At 27.8% G+C, this 27,873-nt stretch overlaps 1 long non-coding RNA gene across 1 annotated transcript; it reads left to right on the forward strand.

The window, feature by feature from the left end:
* Window positions 1-1,165: 1,165 nt before the first annotated feature.
* Window positions 1,166-27,618, forward strand: LOC136076388 (uncharacterized). The gene is made up of 5 exons (XR_010636226.1): window positions 1,166-1,654; window positions 1,808-1,911; window positions 8,820-8,917; window positions 15,993-16,072; window positions 27,446-27,618. It is a non-coding gene; the product is annotated as an uncharacterized LOC136076388 (long non-coding RNA).
* The last annotated feature ends 255 nt before the right edge of the window (window positions 27,619-27,873 follow it).

Raw genomic sequence — 27,873 nt, forward strand, 5'->3', positions numbered from 1 at the left:
GAACTTGTTTGTTTGTTTGTCTGTCTGTCTGTTTGTTTGACTGTGAGCATCAAATCTTCAATCAGTTTTTGAGTCACCTCCTGATGATAGATTTTCTTCAAATTTTGCATACATACTCTTGCTTGATGACAAAACAATATTCAATACTTAGTTTTGTAATAAGTCAATTACTTTAGTTAATATTAATTAAGTTTGTTTTTTATACGGATAAATGAGTAATATTTTTAAAAATAAATATATTGATTGTTTTCATACTTATATGTTTGTTAAGCATATTTGGATAATGCGTTGACTTCATAAATGGAATGTCTGTGTTTCGAGACCCGCATCTTCCTGAACTGTTTTATTTTTTTACACACACATACAGCTGAATGTTAATAAAATGAAACAGTTATATCAGAAAAAATTGAACAATTTGTGTTTCAATAACATATAAAAGAATTGGGTTTTAAAAATTCGTTTTTGAATTTACTTGTTTAAAAATATATGCAAAAGAATATTCAATGTTACATTTTCACATTTAAAGTTTTGAATAATGATGCTTAGCTAAAGCAAATTTTATTTAAATTTGCTTTAGCTAAGCATCATTATTCAAAACTTTAAATGTAAAAATGTAACATTGAATATTCTTTTGCATATATTTTTAAACAAATTATTTTAAATTTCTGTTATGTAAATTAAAACTATATGCATTTACTAAAGTTCTCGCGCTTTTTTGATTCGCAGAAATTAGACCTAAAAGTTATAGCAATTTTTTTACCTTGTTTTCCATGTAACATAAGTTGGGTGGCATTTTCAGCTATAAGTTCACCCTCTTTGACCAGACTCAAGCAACTTTTTAGCTTAGATTATTCTTTAGACAGCTTTCAAACAAAATAGCTAAAAGTTTGATTTACTGTTTAAATAGGCAAACATTTGATAAAGTTGTTGCACATGTTGATGTAGTCTGAATGTTGAAAAAAAAGTATTGAAAGTTTTTTTTACCAGTCTCATTTTTTTTACCAGTCTCACTTTCATTTTTTTACCAGTCTCATTTTTTTTACCAGTCTCACTTTTTTTACCAGTCTCATTCTACTATTATATAAGGATTTTAAGGAGCATACTGTTTGTTAATGCAGTAACAGTATACTTGTAATTTTTATATATTTTATATATTGTTTTTCCTTTGTATATATTTCTTTGTATTTATTATTTTTGTGTTTTTCCTGCGCAAAATATGATTGTTGTGTGAATAACGAATTGATAGCAATGAAAGCTGATTTTACCTGTAAAAGTTTTTGTAAAGTTTGTGGTGTGGTGTATTTTTAAAGATGTTAAAGATTTTGTTGAGTTTAATGTTGGAATAAACATGGGTATATTCTTTCTGCTTTGAGGTAAAGTTGAAAACTACTGTCATTAAGGTTAAAGTTTACGTTGAGTAGAAATATTAAGATTATTACTTTTTTTTCTCTATAAAGTCTAAAAAAATTGTAGAGTTCTGGAAAAGATGTAATTTATTGACAAGCTTGAATACTTCTGTTCTAGGCTCCCATGATTGCATTAAGCAAACTGGTATATTTTTAAATCCCTAGTTGGTTTTATATTAAATGTGAAATGTTATTGTTTGAAGTTTCATTTTTTCAGATTTTAAAGGCAAGGTAAACATAAGTTAAAGGTAATATATAATATTTCTTAAATAAAAAGTGAAGATTATGTAAATATAAAGTAAAGATATCTTTGTTTTGCCAATTATTCTTTTTGTAATACTTTTTGTCAGATATTCAATAGTACGGAAAAAAGCCTAAAATAATTTGAAAAATTTTTTTAGGGTTGTTACGGCTTAGAAAATACATACACACTCCTGAAAAAATAAGAATTAGCAATGGAATACCATCTTTTGCATTTGCAATTTGCACAAGAATTAAATGAGAGGTATTTTAATTTTAAGTTATATAGTATATATACATACACACACACACATATATATATATATATATATATATATATATATATATATAAATATATATATATATACACATATATATATATACATATATATATATATATATATATATATATATATATATATATATATATATATATATGTATGTATGTATTTATTTATGTTACTTTACCCACCAAGGCACAGTGGCCATTGCTCAAAAATCAATGTTACCAAAATAAATTATATTATATAAATATTAGTTAGAGTAACGTAAATTCGTTGCAAAAGATATGTTGTAATAGGTAAAAAATGATAAATAAAAATCATTTGCGGCAATATATAAGAAAAAATGTCACTATATAAATAATGCTGTGATAATTGTATGTAAAAACATTCTTAGACTGTAGTTTATTTTACATATTATATCTAATAAAACAACTAAAGTTTAGCAAAAGTTTAGTGTTGTTTAACTAATTTTTTATCAAAAAAAATAATTTATTTAAGTTGGCACTAGTAAACGCATTCAAGAGTATGTTAAACACATTGAAGAGTTGTTAAATGTTAAAGTAGGAAAACTTGTTAAAAAACTTTTTAAAACGCTATAATCATAAATAAATCAATCAAAAAAAAACTTTTTCAACTGCTGATTTTAATATATTGCCTAGTTGGAAACATCTCAGAAGAAAGCAGTCTGAAGTAACACCAATTATTTTGAATTATCTTGAGCTTTATTCTTGTGTTTACTTCAGTCTATTTTAGGCTATTAAACTGATGATGCAAAGGATATTGGAAAATATTTTTTTAGATATAAACATTAAAAATATACTAATGAAAATAAAGTTTGGACTTGATTGTAGTGGAAGCCATGAAGTATTTAATTAAAAAGGTAATGTTAACACTAGCAATATCATTTTGTCCGTTTTCACTTGAAACAGAAACAGGTTTGTTAATATCGTTGCAAAAGTCATAAAATGCTTAATCATAAAGAGTCTTCAAATGGGAAAAAAATCAAGAAAAACTCTTCAGTCATTGTCTGTCTTTAATTCTGATATTAAAGAGTTAAAAAATAAAGGTTTCCTTGTGTTAATAGAGGGAAAAAAATTTAATGTAAAGACGAAAGTGCAGTCATATATGATAGATATGAAAGCAGCAAATCTTTTTTTAGGAGTTGGGGGTGCACATTGTGATCTAAGCACATCCTCAAAAGATCAGTTTTTGAATATTGATTAAATTCAAAATGGATTTATAATCAATCAAGGCACTATAACTATGAATGAAATATATAACCAATTTGAACAAAAAGACGGTTCTTTACATAAAAAAAGCCCCTATTATATAACAAGGGCCAGAAAAACTTTAAAACCAATTTCAACCTGTGATGTAAAACCAATACAAGTAAATTGGTAGATTGTAACAGTGTTCATATTTTTCCATATCTTTAGTATGTGAACATACTTGATATTAAAAATTGTTACATTTAAAAATTACTGATATTTTAGACAGACACTTCATTATAAAATGAGATTTAAATAAACAGGTATAAAATGGAGCTACCCTAATACAATAGGAAAAGGAGGAACTGCAACATCTCACATATAGCTACATAGATTATATAGCTAGAGTACTATTGCAAAAAAACTCATATAGGGATTTAATAATTGCACAATTGCCTGTTCAATATCATGCAACATTTTAAAAGTTTGAACTGGTACTCTCAGTAATTCTTTGAGTGTTTTCCTCCAAAAGAAAAATTTATGTGAATCAATATAAAAACTATTGAACAGATTTTTATTTATTTCTATTTAACAAATTTTCACCTGTTACAAAAATTTACCTGGACCATGGATCACAATCTCTTCACAAACTGATCGGTCGTTCTTGGGAGCTTATTTTGAATAATGAGGAAAGTGGTTAGGGAAATCTTTATGATTCAGAGTCAAAAGGTAATAAAAAATATTAAGGTTGAAACATACTAGACTCTCAAGAAAAAACTCCTAATTTGTCAATTTAATAGACTCCATTAACTGAATGTGGATATCATTTAATCAAATTTTTTTTGACAAAAGATGCAAATCAAATTGGCTCTGCAAATTTCGGTATGAATGAGGACATTCTGATAAATATTGTCATAAACAAAATATCTCTTATAACATTGTATCTGAAGATGATACATATTTTAAAATGTTGACATATGAATAAAATACGTATTTTAGCAATTCTTTTGATTTTTCATTGTTATTGTCATTGATGTACCTACGTTATCTTTGCATTACAAAATATACATACATATTCATAAACATTTATACAAATTTTTGTTATAACCTATAAGAAAGCAAATTTTATGAAATTTTCAATATTTTGTTCTTTTAAATTATAAAAGAATAAAATATTGTTCAATATTTTGTTTATTTATAATTTAAAAGAACAAAATATTGAACAATATTTTGTTCTTTTATAATTTCCTAATTATCTTGTTGCAAAAATTTTTTAGTTTTTCCAAAGTTTACGCTTAAAAACCTTTCCAAAAAGTCTTTAATCAACCCCGTAGCACTTTCCGTTAAAAAGCTATGAACCAATGTCCTTGCACAGTGGGCCAAACAGCTGTTTGGCCAACTGTGCAAGGCTGAGAAGGCTACTGCAGAAGAGGAGGCTACTTATTATTATTATAGTTAAAACCCTCTCTCAAACTTTGACAAACTTTGGTCGTTGTGTGGAGAAACAAGTATATATATGTATATATATATATATATATATATATATATATATATATATATATATATATATATATATATATATATATATATACAATAACAAAAAAAGATTTTGGTTTAGTTTTTTTTCTATTTATTAGATAAATACACACAGAATACAAAGTTTACAAAAAAAATACAAATACTAAGTAATAATTAGGTACAACTGCATGGTATTAAAAAAATAAGACAAAAAAAATTATTCATAGATTTAGACGCACGATACATTAGGAGGCATAATTTATGAACCAATCAATATTTTGTGTATCCACCTTTTGCTTTAATACAACTAAGAACTCTTCTAGGCATAGACTCAACAAGATTTTTGCACATCGCTTCTGGGACCCTATACCAGGTCTCCTGAAGGACATCCTTCAGCTGGTCAAGTGTGGAAATTTGAACCTTTGCTGATTCACGGTCAATCCAAGCCCAAATGTTTTCAATCGGGTTCAAATCAGGTGAGTATGGGGGCCACAGTATTGTCTTGATATTATTATCGTTGAACCACTCCTTTGTATAGTATGCAGTATGTGCAGTAGCGCCATCTTGTTAAAGCTTCCATTGTTTATCATTGAGCATAAGCAGATCAATTCATGGAATTAGGTTGTTTTCCAGTACTTCTACATATATTCTGGAGTTGATTCTTCTGGTGTATGTTTGGCACATACCAACACCTTTGTAATTGAAGCATAACCAGATTCCTATCGAGCCTCCTACACTTTGTACAGTCGGTCTAATGTACCTAGTGTAATACTTTTTGTGAGCCATTCTTTAGACTGTTATGATAGATTTGCGATTGATAAGCTCAAAGCTACTCTCATCACTCCACATAATGTTTTTCCATTGTTCTATTGTCCAATACCTTCTTTCACGACACCATTTTTGTCTCCTTTGTTTATCATATGGACGCAGGAGAGGTTTCTTCAAAGCAGAGTAGACTCCAAACTTGTATTTGATAAGTATTTGGCGGACTATGCTTTGAGAAATAGATGTATTTCGCGTTGTATTAAATTCTGTGGTCAATTCTTTGTAACTAATTACTAGATTAGCTCTAACAGCTCTGAAAAAGGGCACTATCGTCCTTTCTGGTGGTTGACAAGGGTCTACCCAGTCTTGTTTTCTCGCTGGCACCACCAGTGTGAAGAAAGTTTTGCTTCGTTGTCTGAACGCATTTCTTAGAAAAAACAATTAACCTTGATTGATAGGTCTTTTGCCTATTTTTCGCGTCTTTTTAGTGCAAAACTAACTTAACTTTTGTTTATTTATTAAATAATGATTAACTAATTCCAGGTAAGTCATATTTATACAAGGTTTTTTGGCAAAATCAATTAATTTAGGCATATTAATGAGAAATATGGGGAAAAAACTACTAATTAACTATCAATTAACAAGATATAAGACTTTTTTGATTGTGCGTCTTAATTTATAAATAAAATAAAATCAAGCTTATCAATTAACTTTTTTGTGTTAATTGGTATAGTATGAGTAATAATTATCCTGTAAAAAAAAATTAAGGTACTCTATAAAAGAGTTTCACTTCCTCTATTAAATTATATATCAAACATAGCGGTACTTTTATTTTATTTTTATTCTAAGTATCTTCTTCATATATGTAAAAAAAAATGAGTGCGTCTAAATTCATGAAAACTTTATATATATATATATATATTTATATATATATACATATATAGGTATATATTTATATATATATATATATATATATATATAAACATATATATATATATATATATATATATATATATAAATATATATATATATATATATATATATATATATATATATACGTATATATACGTATATATATATATATATATATATATATATAAACATATATATATATATATATATATATATACGTATATAAAGCAAATTTATATATATACATATATATATATATATATATATATATATGTACATATATATATATATATATATATATATATATATATATATATATATATATATATATATATATATATGTATATATATATATATATATTTAAATATATATATATATATATTTAAATATATATATATATTTTAGTTTAACAAACTTTTCAATTTGTTTTAGTGTGTCATTATTAAATTTTAAGCACATTTCCTAAGTTTTTGGGTCATAAAAAATTTTTCTTTTATACATTAAAACAAAAAATTTGACAATTTTTATATTTTGAATTGAATTTTGATGGAAGATGGTAAATTTTTTATCAAGGCTATTATTATTGACTAGAACATATGATATCTAGGATATATGATCACAAATGTAACAAACAATTCGAATTAGTAACTTGATTTTTTAAAGATCTAAGTTGCATATGATAAAAAAATGAGCAAAGGGCAACAACAATGTGTGCAATAAAAAATGTTATTTAATTTGTTTTGGTTCAAATAGGAGTTATTGTTAAGCCATGCACAATTGTTTCTGTTAAACCATAACAAATGTTGGCGGTCATTGTCCTACTAGAGATATTTGGCTTTTTGAATATTCAACAGAGGCTACTTGCTTGGTCACAATAAAAAAAAACCCTGATTGGATCAGATAGACTTTTACACAACTGTTAGAAACCTTGATATTATTTTGCTTTAATTTGCTTTAAAGCTGATTTTTTTGTTTTTCTTACCATAAACCAATCAAATGTTTTTTTAAAAAAAGATTTTCTTTATGCCTTAGCATTTTTTTTAGCTATTTAGTTCTTTATAAACTATAAATATTTTTAAAATTTTAAAGGCTATATTAAATTTAAATTAAATCTTCACAATTTCATGTTTTAAAAATGAGTTTTTTTTATTTTTTAATATCTATTACAAATTTAAAAAAATTATTTGATTTGAAAACTATTACTTAAGACTAGTAAAAATATTACCAAAATAAAACAAGTAAATTTGGACTTTTCAAATGAATCTGTAATATATTGAGTTATTTTTAGTATAGCGTGCTCAGTAAAGATGAAGATTGTAGAGCAAGATAACGATTGACAGACGACTTAAAAAATTGCAAATTATATGAATCAGGAAAGCAAGATGAAGAAAGCGAATTCCAAAGAGCTGATGTTCGAGGAAAAAAACTAGACGAATAAGCGTTTTTGGAGCACTTAAGAACAGTCACAGAAATAGTATGACACTTGATTGAATGACGAGTAACACGAGAATGAATTATAGTAGATGGCACAAGAGACGCTAGCTCTTTAGAGCAGTGCCCATTATAGTATTTGTAGAAAAGAGAAAGAGAAGCAACATTACGGCGATGTGATAATGGTTGGAGGTTGGATGCAAGAGCAGGTCCAACAATGTTTACAATGCGTTTTTGCACCTTGTCTAAAAGAGAAAGGGCATCATTAGAAGATCCGCCCCAGATATGGCAACAGTATTCCATACAAGGCCGGATTTATAGAGATTTATAGAGATAGAGAATAGAATCCGAAGTAAGAAAGTGACGAGCTTGATAAAGAGATGCAACCTTAGCAGATGCTAATTTTGCAGCTGATTTGATATATGGAAAACATATATCAAATATATGAGAAAGATGTTGGAAAACATCTGTCTCAAAATAACTACTTTAACTAACTTGATATTTTCTTAACTGCAATCAGTCAAACACTTTGTTGATTTTCATAATTGTTAAAATTATCTAGAATGTAAACCTCTTCATTTTTTTTAACAAAATAATAAATTTTGAATAGCTTTTGATGAATTTTGACTATCATTTTCAAGTATTCAATGTGTAGTTTCAAATAAGCTTTTTCAGCTTTGTTTTTTCAAGATCATATATATATATATATATATATATATATATATATATATATATATATATATATATATATATATATATATATATATATATATATTTATATATATATATTTATATGTATACAGTCACGGACAAAATTAAGTAACATTGTTTATAAAATCGACAATCAAGCAATAAAAACAATGTTATTTATGTCAGGATCTACATAACTGCAACAGTTTTATGTTTTTTTATTTAAATTTATGCTTTCTACATTTAGTTGCACTATATGAAATGAAGAAAGCCTGAAAAAATAAAAAATCTGTAAAAAATCTTTATTGAAAGTTGAGTTTTTGTTTAAATACTTAATGTGAAACTGTTAACTATTTGATTTCAGGGATTGTCTTTTTCCAGATGTTTCGGGAATTCCTGATATTTTTCTCAACTTTTCATTTTTCCGGATATCCAAAATGTTTTCCATACATACAAGTTTAGGTATATATTTTTGTAATATATTTTTTTTTTAGGCTTTTTCACTCATTACTCATAGAAAAATTAAAAAAAAACAAAAATAAATTTGAACACACCTCACCTAAAAACAAAATTATAAGGAATATAAGGGAAAAATTATTCTGGATTTTTCCAAATACTTTATCCAAATGATTTTCTTGATTTTTAAAGTATGACCTGGGTGATCTATGTGTTTTAAAACTGCATAATTTTTAAGGGTTTATATGTGCGTATAATTAATTTACTTTACTTTCCCAGTGGGTATGTTTATTTTAACATTTTCTATTATTTTAATTTTTGTTTTCAACTGATTATAATTTTTAAAAAGTTCAAGTGTGCGTATTACGTATGTGTGTAATGCATTCTGTATTAAAGTTCTATAATTATTATTTCATATTTTGATAGTTATATTTTGCATTTATGAAAGTCAAAGACAACCACAACATATTTGATTAATTGATGCAACATTTAAACGTGAAAGGGTTACAAGTCACTTCTCTTAATATTTATATATTTAAGATCAAGTCATGGAATTTTCTGTGATTTGAAATTTTTTTACATAAATTAACATTCATTAGGAAAAAACATTTTGATGTTTTTGTTTTTATGCTGACCAAAAACTGTTTCACAGGGAAACTTTTTATTATTGTTGTAGAAACAAATTTTGTTTCATTTGTGTTGGTTTTTTATGTACAAAATTAATTGCTTTACAATGAAATTATGCATTTATGCAAACTGTTTCACAGGGAAAATTGTTATTATTGTTGCAGAAACAACTTTTGTTTCATTTGTGTTGGGTTTTTATGTACAAAATTAATTGCTTCACAATGAAATTATGCATTTAAATCAAGGCTAGGCTATTAGTACCTTGCTATGGTAGAAAATTAGACTCTGAGTAGATAGAAGACCTTTATTTTAACCAATTGTGATTATATTTTATTTATCAGGCCAACGGTCAGAACATTCAATAATATTTTTACTACGTAGAAACTTATGCATTTCAAAAAGTGTTACTTAGCAACAAGACTCTAAGATTTTTTTTTATGAAATGTTAGTGTTTTCTAATTTCAAACAAGTTACATACATATATTGTAAATAACAGTTTTATATTTTATAAATATTAAAATTTCTTAATAACAGTTTTATATCTTATAAATCTTAAATTTTATTACTTTTAAAATAAGAGTTGGTGAGAGACGAGCATATTGGAGTCTTGGAAATGCACATACATGTATGGAAAATCATAAAGTTGCTTTGTGATATTTGTTTGTTTGTAAATTTTATTCTTTTTATACTTAAATCTTCTTAATGAATATGAATTCAGATATATATATATATATATATATATATATATATATATATATATATATATATATATATGTATATATATATATATATATATATATATATATATATATATATATATATATATATATATATATATATATATATATATAATATTCATTTCCAACAAGGCACAAGGCTGCAAGCAACTACTATTAGAGTTAGAAGTTACTGGAAGAGAAAAGATGAAGTATATAAAGCAAAGTGATTGACAGACTTAAAAGATTGCAAATCATATGAATGAAGAAATGAAAATGAAGGAAGCGAATTCCAAAGAATTGATGTTTTCAGAAAAAACTAAACGAAAAATAATTTTTAGAGCACTTAGGAGCAGTTACAGTTAAAGGATGAGACTAAATTGAATGATAATTGAAAAAATGAATTTTTATGATTTAATAGAATGGCAAGTAACATGAGAATGAATTTAAGTAGATTGCACAATAAGTCACTAGCTCTTTAGAGCAGCACTTTTTATAGTGTTTATAGAAAAGAGAAAGAGAAGCAACATTATGATGATGTAATAATGTTTGAAGGTTGGCTGCAAGGGCAGTTTTAACTATGTTTACAATGCATTTTTCCATCTTATATAAAAGGGAAAGGGCATTATTTAAAGGTCCGCTTCAGAAATGGCTACAGTATTCCATACAAGGATGGATTAGAGATTTATAGAGATAAAAAGAATCCAGAGTAAGAAAGTGGCAAGCACAATAAATCTCTTTATGATAATGCTAATTTTGCTTTGGATTTGATATATGGTTTCCAATACAAATTGGAAGTAAGAGTAAATCCTAAAAGATGAAGGGTAGATGACTCATTAAGTACATTACTGTTCATAAATATAGGAAGATCTAAATTATTGGGAAAACGATTAGCTGAAAAAATTGAGTTTACCTGAGTTAATGTTCACCAACCACTGAGAGCCCCATGCTCTCAGAAAACACATAAAAAAAGTCTGCAGATTCAAATCTAGTTTCCCAAGAAATGAGTTGATTCTTACAAGTGTAAATGCCCAGGACAAGCATGTTGTTATTGGAGTCTTTACAAGCAAATGGAAGATACCGTTAACATACATTAGGAGACTAATGTGGGTACAGTTCTAAAACTCATTTAATGGTTGTGAGGCCAACTGATAGTAAAGTTTCTGGAACATTATGATAGCTCTCAAAGAGGCTGATTCCATCAACTATTAATCATCAGTATTAACAGTACCATGTTGCTACAATGCTACCACCTAACCATTCCATATATCTTTTACAAATATTCCTAGTCTTCCACATAACTTTCCATCAGTTGAATTCTACCTCTTCTAAAGTGCGGTAGTGGTGTAGAGGTAAAGCGCTCGCTTCATAAGCAAGAGATTCCTAGTTCGATACCCACCAATTCCCTGGTAGTATCACGCTCAACTTGTTTCTCCACGCAACGGCCTTGTTCGTCAAGGTTGGTGTCTCGTAGGTAGAGAGTTAAGTGAGGGTTATAACCACTATTAAGTAGCCTTCTCACCTGTAGCAACCTTCTTGGCCTTGTGGAGGTTAATAACAAAACAAAACAAAACAAAAAACTAACTATAAACACTTAGAGCTTGAAAATTCGCTATTTGTGGGACTAATTTGAAATTGGATGTTTCTTTTTTGGATCTTAGTATTGATGGCTACTAATCTTTTAACCACAAATACTCCTATAATCGCAAGCTTGACATGGGCATATACTTATATATCAATTCACCTATTTTTTGAGAAACCATTTTTAAATCTTTCCTGCCATTCCAGTTAAATAAGTTAACCGATTGTTAGACATCCCAATCTCTCCAAGTTGCTGAATTCAACTCTTTTACAGCTTGTGGTCCTGACAACCTTTCTATCATAGTCTTACAAAAGTATTTCTAGAATGCTCTTTAAATGCTCTCTAGACCATTTACTCTTTAAAGAACACTAAGCCTTGTAACTATTGTCTGATCTTAATAATTAGCAAGGCAATGGCAAGGTCAAACAATCAACAATTTTCTTAAGTCTAATATCTCTTTAACAATTTATATGGATTTAATTATTTTTGTTCTATGGCTGACTTGCTAACTACTGTAACTAAAAGATTCTATCATGCATTAGATGGAGACGGCGAAACAAGGGCAACTGCTCTTAACATTTAAAAAGTTTTTGATTGTTTGGCACACTGGTCTTCTCCATAAACTTATTTCATATGGTGTATCTGGGAAAGTTTTTGTGATTATTAAACCATTTCTTCCTAATACCAGTATTAAAGTCATCCTTGAAGGCCAACACTCTTCTTCGTTTCCAGTAACTTCTGAGGTATCTCAAGGTTCTATCTTATATTCTGTTTTTTGTTTTTTTTTTAATTTACATTAATGAACTTTTTTTAGAGCATCTAAAGTAGCTCTATTTGGTGACAAGTTAACTTAATACTACTGTCTTTTCCAAAATTCTTTTTTGATTGCTCAGAACTGGCTTATCTTGAATCTGATCTCTCTCTTCTGTATCAGCTTAGGACATGCAGTGGTTTGTGAATATTAACTTTAACAAAATTGTTGTTATATTTTAGCTGGTTCTAATAAGGCGTTTTCACTTCAAGATAAGGTCCAAAAACTCATTGTAAATATTTTTAACCTGCTTTATTTACCAAGCTTTAGCCAATTATTTTTAGGTTTCATCAATTTTTCTTTTCTACAAATACTAATAATAATTGCTTAAACAAGCTATCATCTATAGTTGCAAAACTCATTCTCTCTTGACTTGTCATTCAGCGCATTCTTTTGCTGTATATGTCCCTTATGCTCTAAAAACTTTTATTTATATTGTTTTTTCCCTCGAACTTCAATGCTTTGGAATTAGTAAGTGACCGGGGCCCTGGCCCCAACTCTGGCTAAAAATGAGACTTTTTGGGAACCCGGCCCCAGCAAAAATATAGGGTTTAGCAGGGGTTGATAGCTGGGTCTAGAAAAAAATTTATAATTACTGATATGTGATAATTTTATGCTTACATTTACATTAGATACTGGCATACATTTATATTTTTAAACTCTAATTTACTTCCGACAAGATTGCAAGCAACCACTATTAAGTTATAAGTTACTTTAAAGAGAATAAGTTAAAATACTAGAAAATATTTAAAAAGTTGTAAGTTACATAAAAGAATAAAACATTAAGATGGGTAAGAGTTAAAAAGTTTTTTTGACGTTCAAGGAAAACACTTTTGAAGACTAACCAAAAGTCACTAGAACCTAACACCTGTGATAAGATACAAGATTTAGTAAACTGAGAATAACAGAGCTTAACATCAGACAGGACTTTTTAGATTAGCTTTTTGCAATAATAAAAGGATTTTTGTTCTTACGAGAGATGTTCTTGTAAAAAAGATGACAAAAATTATTATTGTTTAATAAAGCAACTGCTCAAGATGGTGAAAAATTTGGAGTAGAATGAGGCTTGACTTAAAAATGAAAAGATGAAATAAAAGCTTCCAAACTTTTATTCCAGAAGGAATAATAGCTTCCAAGATGCGCTTTATGCATACATATTATGGATATAAACATATATGTTTGCTATTTACTTAGATGCTGGCATACAATATCCTTTTATTGTTATATAAACTTGAGTATTTATATTGTGTAGTATTTGCCAAAAGAGAAGATGATTAGATGGATGTGTGGTGTGACTCTAGCAAGACAAGAAACGGAGGCATAATCTTGGAACGGAACGATGTTTGTTAGAAAAGATTAAAGTGATTTAGGTATCAGTATGTAGAGAGGTAGCAGCTTCATTAGAAAATGGTAGTGATAAAAGTAAGATAACTTAAAGAGAGTTCCTTACATATAGTATGAATCATCAATATTTTTATGTGTGTTTATGTAAGTTTATGCAGCCCCAGTGACAAACCCAGCCCCACCCCCGGCTATATTTAAACAAACCCAGCCCCACCCCCGGCTATATTTTAACAAACCCAGCCCCAGCCCCAGGTAAATATCAACCCTGGTCACTTACTCTTTGGAACTTACTCCCATTTTCATGTTTTCCTGACTTATACAACATAAAACATTTTAGGTCTTGCCATAGTCCAATTTAGACTTTAATTTTTCTATGTCTCTTTTTTTCATAGCTACTTGTTTTGTTGCTTGTTTACACAAGTTATTATTAATTTTATCACTGTTTATTATTAATTATTAGGCACTTGTTGTTTCTATTGTTTATTATTAAGTTTCTTTTTTATGTAAAAACTGTTTTGTGGAAGTTTCTGTGAGAAAAAGTAAAATAAAATTTTAGCAAATTCAGAACAGCAAAATTTTAAAAACTTTAACTTGACACTTTACTAACTCAGCAACTTACTTGACAACTTACTTGGCAACTTAATAATTATTGAAACAATACATAAATAGTAAAAACTGCTTAATTTTTTCCAGTATGACAACGGTTTTTTAAATGTTTAATTAATAGATAAAGTTAAATTATAGCTGTTGTTTTTTTTGAAAGTTTGATAAAGGGGTATGTAAGAGCTTGGTTTACATGATCATTAATTTGTTTTACAATAGTTATTTAATTTTAATTGTAGTGTTGTTTGATAATATAAATGAAGTTTAGGGGTTTGGGGAAGGTAAAGTTCAAGTGCTGTGGTGAAAGTTAATTTAAATAGAAGAAGGAAATTCCCGAAATAAAAACTGGTAATTTAATTGTGGATAAGGTAGGAGATAGGAGAAAAACGGATGTAGATAGGATAGACATGTTGATAGATAGAAAGGTGATAGGAAAAGATTGTGAACCATTTTAGTAGTAGTAACTGAAATCCTGCAAAACAGTGCGTTGTAAAAGTTGCTCCAACTATTATGTCATATTTAAATATGGTAATATGAATAAAAAGATTATTTATTTATAATAGTTATATTTTTATTTTAACAAAATAAATGTTCTTCATACATAGAATATCTATGTATGAAGAACATTTATTTTGTTAAAATAAAAATATAACTATTATAAATAAATAATCTTTTTATTCAACTTAATTGGGACAGACAATATGTCTGTCCCAATTAAAACCTTAGTCAATATAAACATGGCATGAGCTCCAATTATCCTTAAAAAGGTTGGTGACAATGATAGTGCAAAGTCAGTTAAATTGAAGATCTACTGATGAAAGGGATTCTTTTTTCTTGGAATTCTAAAGGCTAAGGAGTCTCACCAGACCAAAACAATCACAAGCAGAAATTTAACCGAAATAAATTTTAACATCAAAAATTTAAATCAAAAATAAAAATAAATTCAAATTGGCTGAAAAATATTTAAAAAAAAAGCAAGGTGAAAAAATATCAAAATGATTGTTATTTTTAGTTTTGGTTTCTTTGTAGGTGGACTAGTGTTTGCTTTATTTAATAATATTGAGCTTTAATGTTGTAATATAAAAGTTGTAATATAATTTAGCAATGTTATTACATCAGTTTTTTATTATTTTAAATAATACATATTTTTTTACACTAATTTTTACATGTATAAATCAAAATCTTAGGTCTATTTCTACAACTTTTAAGTCTATAAAATATATTCAGCATCAATGACAACTGATGAATAAAATATGTCATTAAATATCAATGTAAAATGAACAATAAAAATGTTCTGATTTTTTTTTAATTTATTTATTTATACTTTATTAAGAACTTTGATAAATTTTCCCTTCCCTCTCTCCTCTTTTTTTTTTTAATAATTAAAAACATGTTAAGGTTGGAGATCGTACTGGCGAACTTACAGCTGAAATGAATATTGTTGACCTGAAAACTTTACTTGGCAAAAGCAGCAGAAGGTTTCATTTTACTTATTTATTTTACAATATAAACTATAAAATATGTATTTTTTTTTGCTATATATACATTTTATATTAATTTTATGAAAAATAATAATTTTGTGACAATTTTGTAACACTGTTATTCATATTTACACAGCTCAAGGAATTTGTTTTTTTTTTTTTTTGTGCTTTAAATATTTGCAGCTACCAGCAATAACCAGTGTTAGATGCATATGTTATTATCTCCATTAATTAAAGTTTTTGCAAGAATAATTTAACAATAGCATAATTCCTTACCTAAATCATATTGTTTAACCAAATCATTTTGTACCATGTCTTTAATTACATGATTTACCTAAATCATATTGTTTAATATTACATTTTAGATCAAATTATTTGTTTTATTTGTTTAAAATTTATTTCTAAAATGCACATTTATTTATAAAATATCTGAATCAATATTACAAATAAGTTGTCTTATTTACAATTAAATTTATCTTCTTATAACTATATCCTAATTACAAAATTATTGGCAAAATTTATATTTTTAAGGTGCTTTCTGTATTTAAGCAAATTTTTTAATTAAAGCTTTTTATTTAAAGTTTACTTATTTGCAAACTATAACAATTAATTTGCAAATTTTTTCCTGCAAATTTACTGTAATTATTTTTTTCTGCAAATTCTCTGTAATTATTTTTTTCTGCTAATTCTCAGTAATTAATTTTTTCTGCAAATTCTCTGTAATTATTTTTTTCTGCAAATTCTCTGTAATTGTTTTTTTCTGCAAATTCTCTGTAATTATTTTTTTCTGCAAATTCTCTGTAATTATTTTTTTCTGCAAATTCTCTGCAATTATTTTTTATTTTCTATGAATACTAATTAAATGAGTAACTTTTTTTTGCTTTTCTTAATTATGTCCATTAAATGGACATAATTAAGAAAAGCCATTTTTTGTTAGTCATTTAAAATGTGTATTGGCTACTGAAACAATATTATTGTTTTAATAGCTTAGCAACAGTATTGGTTAATATTATTGTTTCAGTAGCTTAGCAACAGCATTGGTTAAGTGAAACTTGTAACTAGTAAAGTAGTAAAATTTTATTCCAAAAAAATTGTTGCTCAAAAATATTTAAATACTTCAATATATTTATAAAGTTACATTTATAAACGATTCAAATTACTTAATAGTATTTTTTTTGTTTCAAACAAAAAGCTTACTGCATAACAGTATTGTTGATGATTATAATGATGACGATGATGATGATGTTGATAATGATGGTGATGATCATCATCATGATCATCAGTATATGGTTCTCTGTTCATTATTGCAACAAGGTCATCAGCTCACAGGATTTTAGATTATTGCCATGCCGCTTAGTATTTTTTAATTTTTTTTTCATTATTGCCAATTAGAAAGATCTAAACTTTTTAGATATGTTATTTTTGAAAAAAAAAAATTGAGAAGAAACTGTAAATATAATAGCTGTTTAAAAAAATGTGTTGCGTTACCAAATGCAAACATGGTTTATGCATGAGGATCATAAAAATGACATTCGGGTGATCATAAAAATTTTTTTTTTTTTAATTTTCTTCAAATGAAGCTATAAACTAAATAAATCTACATTTCAAACTTTTGACATTTTGATATCATTGTGGCGTTTTTATTTTTGTTATGTGGCGTTTTTGAGTTCAAGTTAACTTTATAGAATATATTAGTTAACAAAACTTGGATTTCAAAAAAAAAGCGTTTAATAAAATTTTTTTTACATACGTTTTTAAGAAAATTTTTTTTGCTAGATGTAATATATACTAAATCGAATGTCTAAAAAATATAAACTTTTTTTTGAAACAAAAAAGTTGTTTTGGAAATTTGGTTTTAACTGTAAGGTCTAGTTTAGAACATCTAGTTTAATGAAAACGTCATGTAAAAGAGCTTTCCTACTTTTGTTTTTAAAATAACTTTGTGTTGCAAAATATATAGACAATCCCTAGCTGAATGTTTAAATACTTGTGCAAACAACTTTGATATAAAAAGATATAAAATATATTATAAGAATAATGAAATTTATCTTTTTTATCAGGTTTTGAAGGCTACTCTTGCAACTATATAACTAAAGAAAAAATTAAAGTTGCTTTAACATTTGAAACTTAATTGAGCTTGCACACCCTTCACATTTGTTTGCAATTTATTCAGCAGTCAGGAATATATTTATAAACTTTCATAATTTTTTACCTAACTTTATTAGATAATTTTGATTAAACTTGCCAAATAAATTGACTTTAGTAACATTTAAACTAAACTATTGTAAATATGGCAAAACTATTTAATGTCTTCTAATTTTATAACAAGCATCATTATCTTTTGAAGAAACAAAAAATAATGATTAATAGAGTATGATTAAAAGTTTTCATCAGACATATCACTTAAATGCACATAAAAATAATACAAGAGAAAAAGTTAAATTTTTTTATTAATTCTTTATATTTATGAAGATAACAACTGATGCTATAATATCATATCCGTTGTAAATATAAACTTTTTGAAATTATATTATTACTGTTTAAAAAATACCACGTATAATTTTAAAACTATATTCGTAAATAATAAATGAAATAAATAAATTCATATTTAAAAATTACTGGCAAATAATAAGTTCCACATCTAACTTTTGTCGATAGAGTTCTTTAACACAACCATCTCTAGATCAGATTATGTCCTGAGTAAAACAAGAAATTTTAGGAGTGAGTGATAATCTAAACTTTACTTTTTATGAGTAAAATCTTTTAAATAAATATTGTAACAAAAAGTATAAACTGAATAGTCATTTACTTAAGAATTAAAACTTATAACTTTTATGTCAACTTAAAAGTGAATTAGACCACTCTGATTCTAACCAGTATATTAATAATAATATTATTATAAGCAGATTAAAATCGCAATGTTTTAGGTGAAACTTTTACCACTTAGATTCTAGTTATCTAGAATCAGAGTGGTTTAAATAAACTTTTACTCAATTATTGAGTAGTAATCGATATATATCACTTTGATTCTAGCCACCTCATACCCTTTAGATATATTACAAATTGGTTTGTAAAGTTGGATAAACTTTAAAATTGATTGTACTCGAAAATGTTTATTATTTGTACTTGTAGTTTATGTTATATAAAATAAAAAGTCTGCAACAGAATGTTTAATAAATCAATGCTTAACAAAAAGTCTTTTTATAAAAAAATATTCACAAACTGACCAAAAAAAAAAAATGAAGACAAAAGGTTGCTAATGCAGCAAATAAAGGAAAAAATTGGTTCAAAACATCATACAGCATCATCATGCAAATTCTTTTCAACTGCAGCAAATAAAGACTCAAACTATAACTCAGATATTAATGTGAACTGTGTCAGCATAAGCACCTAAAGACATTTGTATTGTACAAACAAAAGCATACAATGATTATGACTGAAAGAGAATTTTTTGTTCATCAAAATACATAATCATAATAATAGAAAAACATAATCATAATAAAGGTTTTAGGTCCTAAAGGATTTTGGAAATGAAAAAGAAAATTTACAAAAAATTGATTAAAAAAAATCTATTTTGTTTGTACTTTATGGGTTTCAAATATAATATTTTTTGTTATGGCATTAAACTTGCATATTATATATGCAGGTTTAATAATGTTTTTGATGTATTTACAGTCTGCTTTGAGCTATCATCAGTAACTCCTTGATATTGATGACTGCATACATGTATGAATATTGAATGCAATATTAAAAAACTGTGATTCATCAACATTAACAAAAGAAAACATTTTTAAGTCAAGTGCTTTTTTTTTCCTTATTTTGTAAATAAAAATTAAGTAAAAGAATTTTACAACGTTAAACACATGTGTAATCGTATAGGCAACTGATATATTTTAGATTTCAATAAATTTACTTCCTAAAAATACAATTTTGTTTTAATACCAATATATTTTACTTCACTTACCAAAAAAAATTTTTTTACTGGCTGACAACGTAACCACTTAATAAAAAAATAAAATTATTCAAGTTGCACAACCGAACATGGAGTTACAATAAAAAAGTTGCAATAACGAACAATAGAGGCATTACTAAACAAGCGCATTGCGATACAGAACATTTTAGTTGCATTACCGCACATCCATATGATGATGATCATCATCATCATCTTCATAAAGATGATCATATGGATGTGTGGTAATGCAACTAAAATGTTCTGTATTGCAAAGCACTTGTTTGGTAATGCATCTATTGTTCGTTTATTATTAAGTTAAATACTAAATGAACAATAATGAATTATTGTTCATTTAGTATTTGCTTTTAATATCCCTTTAAACTACATTAATTTCAGTAAAATGGCTTTTGTGGGGCATATCAAGGCAATAAGTTGTTTTTATAATTAACTGTATTACTAACATCATGTGATGCTGTTTGCAACGCGATGATTTTATTTTTAATTTAAACTATTTTTCACTTATATTAGAAATATGAGTAATAAATTTAAAAACATATTTTTACAAATTGACTTTAGGCATAGTGTATAATGTAAAGAACAGTAGTAAGAAATTCTATAAGTAAGACCAGTTGTTCAAGTTGATGTGAAATTCTATTAGTAAGACCAGTCGTTCAAAGCTCTATGAAATATGCAGTTTTAGCTGTGAGTAACAAAAAACTAGTATTAATAAAGCTGCTGGCATGAGCAAATATTACACTGCTATATTACCAATAAGAAAGCTGTTGCCATAATCACTCCCATAATCACTATCTTACCTTCTCAAAATTACTTTCACGGATTATATAGAAAAAACTTTATAGTTATAAAAATGATTCAACTAATCATGCAGTAATTGTTTAATCATATAGCAGATGCATTTAATAATTATTTTCCATTAATAGTTTTTATTGAGCTGTAAAAAGCTTTTCAATAATACAATAAAATATTTATGAACCATTACAGTTTATATTAAAAAAATTTTTTCTATAATTAATATTTTTACTTTCATTTTACATATATTTTTTAACAATACATGGGGTATTACCAAAACTTAACGGGAAGTAACAAAATTAGGCGACTTTTTTCTTGAGTTTCATAGTTTTATTACTTGGAAATGAACCAACCTTTCAAAACTAATTTGTGGAATATAATGATTCCTTATTAACAAAACCTTTATAAAAATCATTAAGAGATCAAACTTCAAGCCATTTTTTATTGAAACAATACAATAAAAAGTTAATAATTATGATATTTTTTGTTTTTTAAATTATTTTTTAGCATACTTTTGAAGAATATGTCTGATAGTTTGCAATAGTTTCACACTGGCTGTCATTTGAATAATGATGTATAAAATTGACTTCAGAATTTCAACAATCATAATATGTCTGCACTTTAAATTAGCCCAAAAAATTAACACTAATTAGGTATAAAAATACCAACCTGACCATTTTAACTAATAATATTCTCAATAAAAATGTGCTTAATTAATATTTTCAACTATTTATTTTTTTAAATTTTTATCTGTCACATGGCTCAAATAGGCATGTAGCATTCATTGATATTAGTAAAACCTTTGATAGACTACGCTTCAACATATTATTTATGAAACTTTTTAAAATTATCTCTGGTGTAACTTTACGCTTACTCATTGTCTGGTATACTGATCAAACAGCTCAGATCTTCAGGATGGGATTATCCAAAACATTTATCACCAGTAATGAAGAACGACAAGGAGGTGTTCTGTCACCTCTGCTCACTGTCACCTCTGCTATTTAATAAATATATCTAATATAACTATTTTAGTGTTCTACACATTAAAACTACCATAGGCTGCTTAGATCCTTTATGCTGATGATATTGTCCTGTGAGCACCATCAGCCAAAGGTCTCCAGAACTTACTTGACTTATGCTCTGGCTATGCTGTGAAACAATATAGCTTATAACAATATCAAGTCTCAAATAAAGGTTTTTAAAAGTTATGAACCCCTTGTAGATACCCCTTGTTTTACATTACCTAACATGATTCTCACATATGCTACACAATATAAATATCTAGGTAATTTGATCTCAAATGATATGCAGGATGACAAAGATATGCGGTAGTGGTGTAGTGGTAGAACTAGTAAAATGCGGTAGTGGTGTAGTGGTAGAGCGCTCGCTTTATAAGCAAGAGGTTCCAAGTTCGATCCTCACCACGTCCCTGGTAGTACCACGCTCAACTTGTTTCTCTGTGCAGCAGCCATGTTTGTCAAGGTTCGTGTTTCAGAGTTATAGAGTTGAGAGAAGGTTATAATAACAATTAAGTAGCCTCCTTGTCTGTAGTGGCCTTTTCGGCCTTGGGGAAGTAAATTAACAAAAAAACCACAAAAAAAAATACATATTTTAAAACAAGTACATTCTATTTATGCTAGAGCTAATCTGTAGAAAACAAAATACAAACAAAGATATTGTTACAAACATATTTGTATATAAACAAAGATCATGTTATTTAATTAATTTTGTAGTCCAATTAATGGATTTATGTTACCTTCTGTGAAAAGACTTATTTTATCGCCTATGTGTCGCATATATATATATATATATATATATATATATATATATATATATATATATATATATATATATATATATATATATATATATATGGCATCCCAGCTGCCTCACAAAACTCAAAATTTGGCCATGGATAGCTGTTCAAGTTTTTGGTAAGGCCTTTGGGCCTAAAAACAACGGCTATTAATTTTTTTCTGCAATCTGATCACATATGAGTTAGCACAAGCTACATAAAGTTTGATACTGTGAAAAATATACATTTTTTGTAATAATATCTTATGAATATTTACTTTATCTTTGTTTAGTATTGTTATTTAACTAACTTTGATTTTTTTTTCAGATTACTAATGATTAATATAGAATATAGATGTATCATAATGGAAACTAGACATAATGATCGTTATATAAAAATGATATTAGTGACCACTCCTGGTATCAACGACAAGGAAATCAAGGGACATAAACTACCAACAAAGAAGCAAGTAATTCTTTGCCTGCTTGCAAGCCTCAAGGGTTTAAACTTTAATGATGCATTATCTCTTACAATTAACAATGTCCTGAAGCATTATTTGAAGTCAAATATCCCTCCAATAAGTGGAAGAAACAACGTTAACAAAATAATTAAAGATGGATATAATGAATTTATGAAGTTAATGAAATACAATGAAAATCGAAGAGATTTGGATTACCCAGGAATCAAGAAATTTATGTCAACATTAGATGCTACCATGAAATTTTGTAAGAAATCTGTTCTCCAAGATATGGAAGTTCAAAATTGACATAAAACAACAAAGGAAAAAGAATTCATCGATGCAGACATTGCTACATGCAAAGCATGATAACTGATAGGAAAGCATCTTATTCAGGAATTGACAAAGCCCATTCAAAAGTTGTTGAGAAAAGGCAGAAAAGAATCTATGATAAAGCTTTTCCCAAAAGAGACCATTCAATAATGTTCAAAGAAACTGATGAGTTTGAATTATCCAGTAGTTCTTGTGATGAATCGTTTGGAGGGAGCTGGACCCACCTCTGCCTGCTCTGAAATTGAACGGCGACACAAAAGGCAAATTAAATCTGGCGAACACATATATGTCCCACATGATATTCTCAAGAATTCATATGTTTTGCCTGGAGTGTGAGGAATAACATTAGTAATACTAAGATGAACTCATTCGTACATTTGATGATATCTGTCTGCGGAGGAGATGTTTCAAAAATAAATCTAAGTTCCCGTTCAGCCCATGGAACATCAGTACTGCCCCATATCAGCCAACAAATAAAAGACAAATGGAATCCATCTCCAAAAATGGTAGTACATTGGGACGGAAAACTAATGGCTTCCCTGGACAACAAAGACACCGATGATCGTCTACCTGTTTTAGTATCGGGAGTAAATGGAACTAAACTTCTTGGTGTGCCAGCCCGTCCAAGTTCAACCACATAAGTTGATCTGAAACATGGTAACGTTGTCTCTGTTGCAACAAAAAATCTGCTTGTAGATTGGAAATCCGACAAAAACATCATAGCCATGGTCTTTGACACAACATCCTGGAGTACAGGTTAGGCTTTAACATAGCAATTATTTATTAAATTTTGTGAAATGGTAATAATTTATTAAATTTCAAATCAACAAATCATTTTTGCACAAACTCTAGGATTACAAATACTGTGGAGGTTTTATTAATAGACTAATTGTAAGGCTATTAGGTATAGTTTTATCAAAAAATTAATTAATTCACTCTTTACATCACAGGACAGCATACTGCAGCATGTGTCTGCCAGCAGAAAGAACTAGACTGCCCCTTGTTGTGGTTTGCATGCCACAGGCATGTAGGAGAAGTCATGCTTAGCGACTGTTGGGATTCATTAAATATAGAGGCTTCATCTGGTCCAAACATTCAACTTTTTAAAAGGTAAGCCTAATGCTTTAACAACATCATTGAAAAAAAAGATTTTTTTGATTGATTAAATAGACTTGCTTTAATTAGTGATAATAATTATAATTTTGTTGCAGATTCAAGAGCCACTACTTACAACTTCCACCAGTTAATAAAACAAACTTTTACTATCCTGAACTTCCTAGAGCAACTGAAAAGGAACAAGAAAGCTTAACAAATTGCTTTCGTGAATTCCTAGCGTTAGATAGGAATTCACGGAAGCAATTCACTAGAGGGGATTACCAAGAACTTATTGAACTCAGCCTGTTATTAGTTACAAAAGGATTCGAATCTTAGAAGTTTAGCATGAAGCACTCTGGAGCTTTGCAGAAAGCAAGTTGGATGGCAAAACTTCTGTACACTATGAAAATAGTATTATTGTCCGGAAAGATAATTGAGCAGTTTCCCAATTCAGAAGTTGCAACCAAAAATCAAATCAAGAAATTAGAATGTTTCTGTGTATTTGCTGTGTCTTCGTGCAATGGTGGATTAAATGCCCACTTGCAGCTGATGCCCCAGTCAACGATTTGATTTTAGTCAAGAAACTGAAGCAGTTTGCATACCATGATTCTATAATTGCTGGCAAGGAAATAAAAGATTTTAGCAGACATAGTTGGTATATGAATGAAGAGCTTGTTCCATTGGCTCTTTTCTCACAAATGGTATCTGACAAAGACAAAGAGAGTATGAGGCTCCGGCTCCTCCAATTTGAAAGTGCTGGAAGTACTACAGATTGTGTTGCAGCATCCTTCGGAAAGCCTAACCTTAAACCAATTTCAGAGAAGATTAAGTCACTGAGTGATTTGATTGGCCCTGGATCAATGAGGTTTTTCCATATTGTGAATGCTCCCTATGAGTTTCTTCAAACACAAGCCAATGAACAAAACTGGACAACTTTCTTGAACTGAAGACAATTTTTCAAAGTCTTCAAGTAGTCAACAAAGCTGCTGAAAGAGGAGTAAATCTATGTCATGATTTCTTGGGTGTAACAATGGACAAAGAAAGGTTTCAAGATGTACTCCAAGTAGTTGAAAGTTCGCAAAAAAAAGTTCCAGATCAGCGGAAACTATCATCTTGTTTTCAAGAGAAGTCGCAGTTCCTAGCACTTGATGATGATTGATGATTAAATACATAAATGAGGTTTTCATCCTTTAATTTGTATTTTAGTCTAAAAAGATGAAAGTTCAATAATATAACATAATCTTCAATTTGATTGTGTGGGCTCAATTTTTTGAAAATCATAAAAACACATATATTTCCGGTTTATATATGATAAAACACAGTTGCAAAATTTTGATCAGCAATTTTGCAAAAAGTTGGGGTGGCTGGGACGCCCTAATATATATATATATATATATATATATATATATATATATATATATATATATATATATATATATATATATAACTATATAAACTTATATATAACTATATAAACTTATATATAACTATATAAACTATATATATAACTATGAATTATCTGCTAATGAGCATACAGCTCTAAAACTCAGTTTAATGCTTTTGAGGTCAGCTGGAACTAAGGTTTTCCAAACTTGACTGAATATTGATTTCCTGCCTACTGGAAAATTGCATCTGTGGTTTCAATTTTAAAAAACTCTGGAAAATATTTTGACCCCTCCAACTATTGTCCAATCCGTCTTCTATCTGTTATTAGCGAGGTCTTTGAGTCTTTAATTGACAAATTTCTAACACTATCTTGAGTCAAATAACATACATTCAGATAATCAATACAGTTTTTGATCTTTTGCTCTCCAACTAAGTTGCTAACTGCTGTAACTGAAAGACTTTATAGTGCATTAGATAAAGACAGCGAGGCTAGGATTATTGCTTAGTTAGCATCTGCTAAGGTTGCTTCACTTTATCATGCTTACCATTATCTTACTCCTGAATTAATAAAATTCTTTACAAATTTAAAAAATAAAATTCTTTACAAATTTTCTATTGTCCCTCACAAAATAATTGAATTGAATAAATTTGTTGAATGAAAGACTCAAATTGACATTTTTGAATTAGGGACATGTTGTCATATTTGAACTGGTTCAAGATAAAGAGAAGCAAATTTTTCTCTTTATCATAAAACTTTGCATGGTTTATGATAATTTTCTAATTTGCTAGTGCTGGACAGTGATGGAACTGACATAAACACTGGAAGCAAGGGTAATGTTATAAGATTGTTTGAGTTAAAATTTTAAATTCCTCTAAATTGGGTTATTTGTTTCCTACATGCAAATGAGCTTCCATTACACCATTTGTTTGAGGAGTTGTATGCTATCAAGGCTCTTTTGAAATGCTCCTTGAAACTTATAAGATCTTGAATGTTTTTGATTTTCAAGTTATAAACCATAATCTAGAAATGCCAGAACAGGCAACGTGACAATTGTTCTACCAGTATGGAGAAGTGCAACCCTGAAAAACTGGTTTGTTCTTGGTGGCTCACCACTGCCAACTTGATCCTCAGAATATATGTTTCTCCCAGTAATCCCACGTAAAACTCAGTAACTATAGCAAAAAGTTCATTATAATGAAGGAGTCTTCTTTCATTCATTCTTTCATCAAATAAATTCACTTTATCTGCTTGCTGCATTGAATAAGGTAGTAGACAAAGTTGTTCAAACAAATGCATTTTTTTTTCTCTCAAGAAAATATTTTCCTTGCAATGATATCAGATAAACAGCCATGCTCAAGAATTTCACATACCCCATTTTGAAAATAAGCACTTCATACATATTATTGAGAGTAACTGAACATTAAATTGTTTTATACTTTTTTTTCTTTATTATTTAAAATTATATCTAAAGATCTTGTGCCTATTTCTATTTACATGTTGTTTGAAATAATTAATAATAACAAGTTATGTTATATATACAGTTTTTCAGGATTTGCTGCATATGTTATTGGAACACTATTTAAAAATGAAGTATTTTAAAATCAGCTAATTGAGTGGATGATTTAAGATAATGCTGATGTTGTCAGATTATTTCTTGTAAATATGAATGGATTATAAAAATGGAGCGATGAGGAAACCTTACTAATTGTTTCAACAATAACTAGCTCATTGGTAAGTACATTTTATAAATAATATTTTTAAAGATATCGTTCCATATTAATTATATTAATCTCCTATGTCCTATATAATCTTATATTTTCTCCTATATTTATATTATCTCCTATATTTTTGGAAATAAAGTTTCCCAAAACTCTCGCAGAAAAATAAAGGATACACAATGAGTAGTTGTGATCAACGCTTTGAAACTTTTTATTAAGTTGCTACATAAAATTAAACAAAACAGATAGCT

Source organism: Hydra vulgaris, chromosome 02 (assembly GCF_038396675.1).
Source record: "Hydra vulgaris chromosome 02, alternate assembly HydraT2T_AEP".
NCBI classification, from domain to species: domain Eukaryota; kingdom Metazoa; phylum Cnidaria; class Hydrozoa; order Anthoathecata; family Hydridae; genus Hydra; species Hydra vulgaris.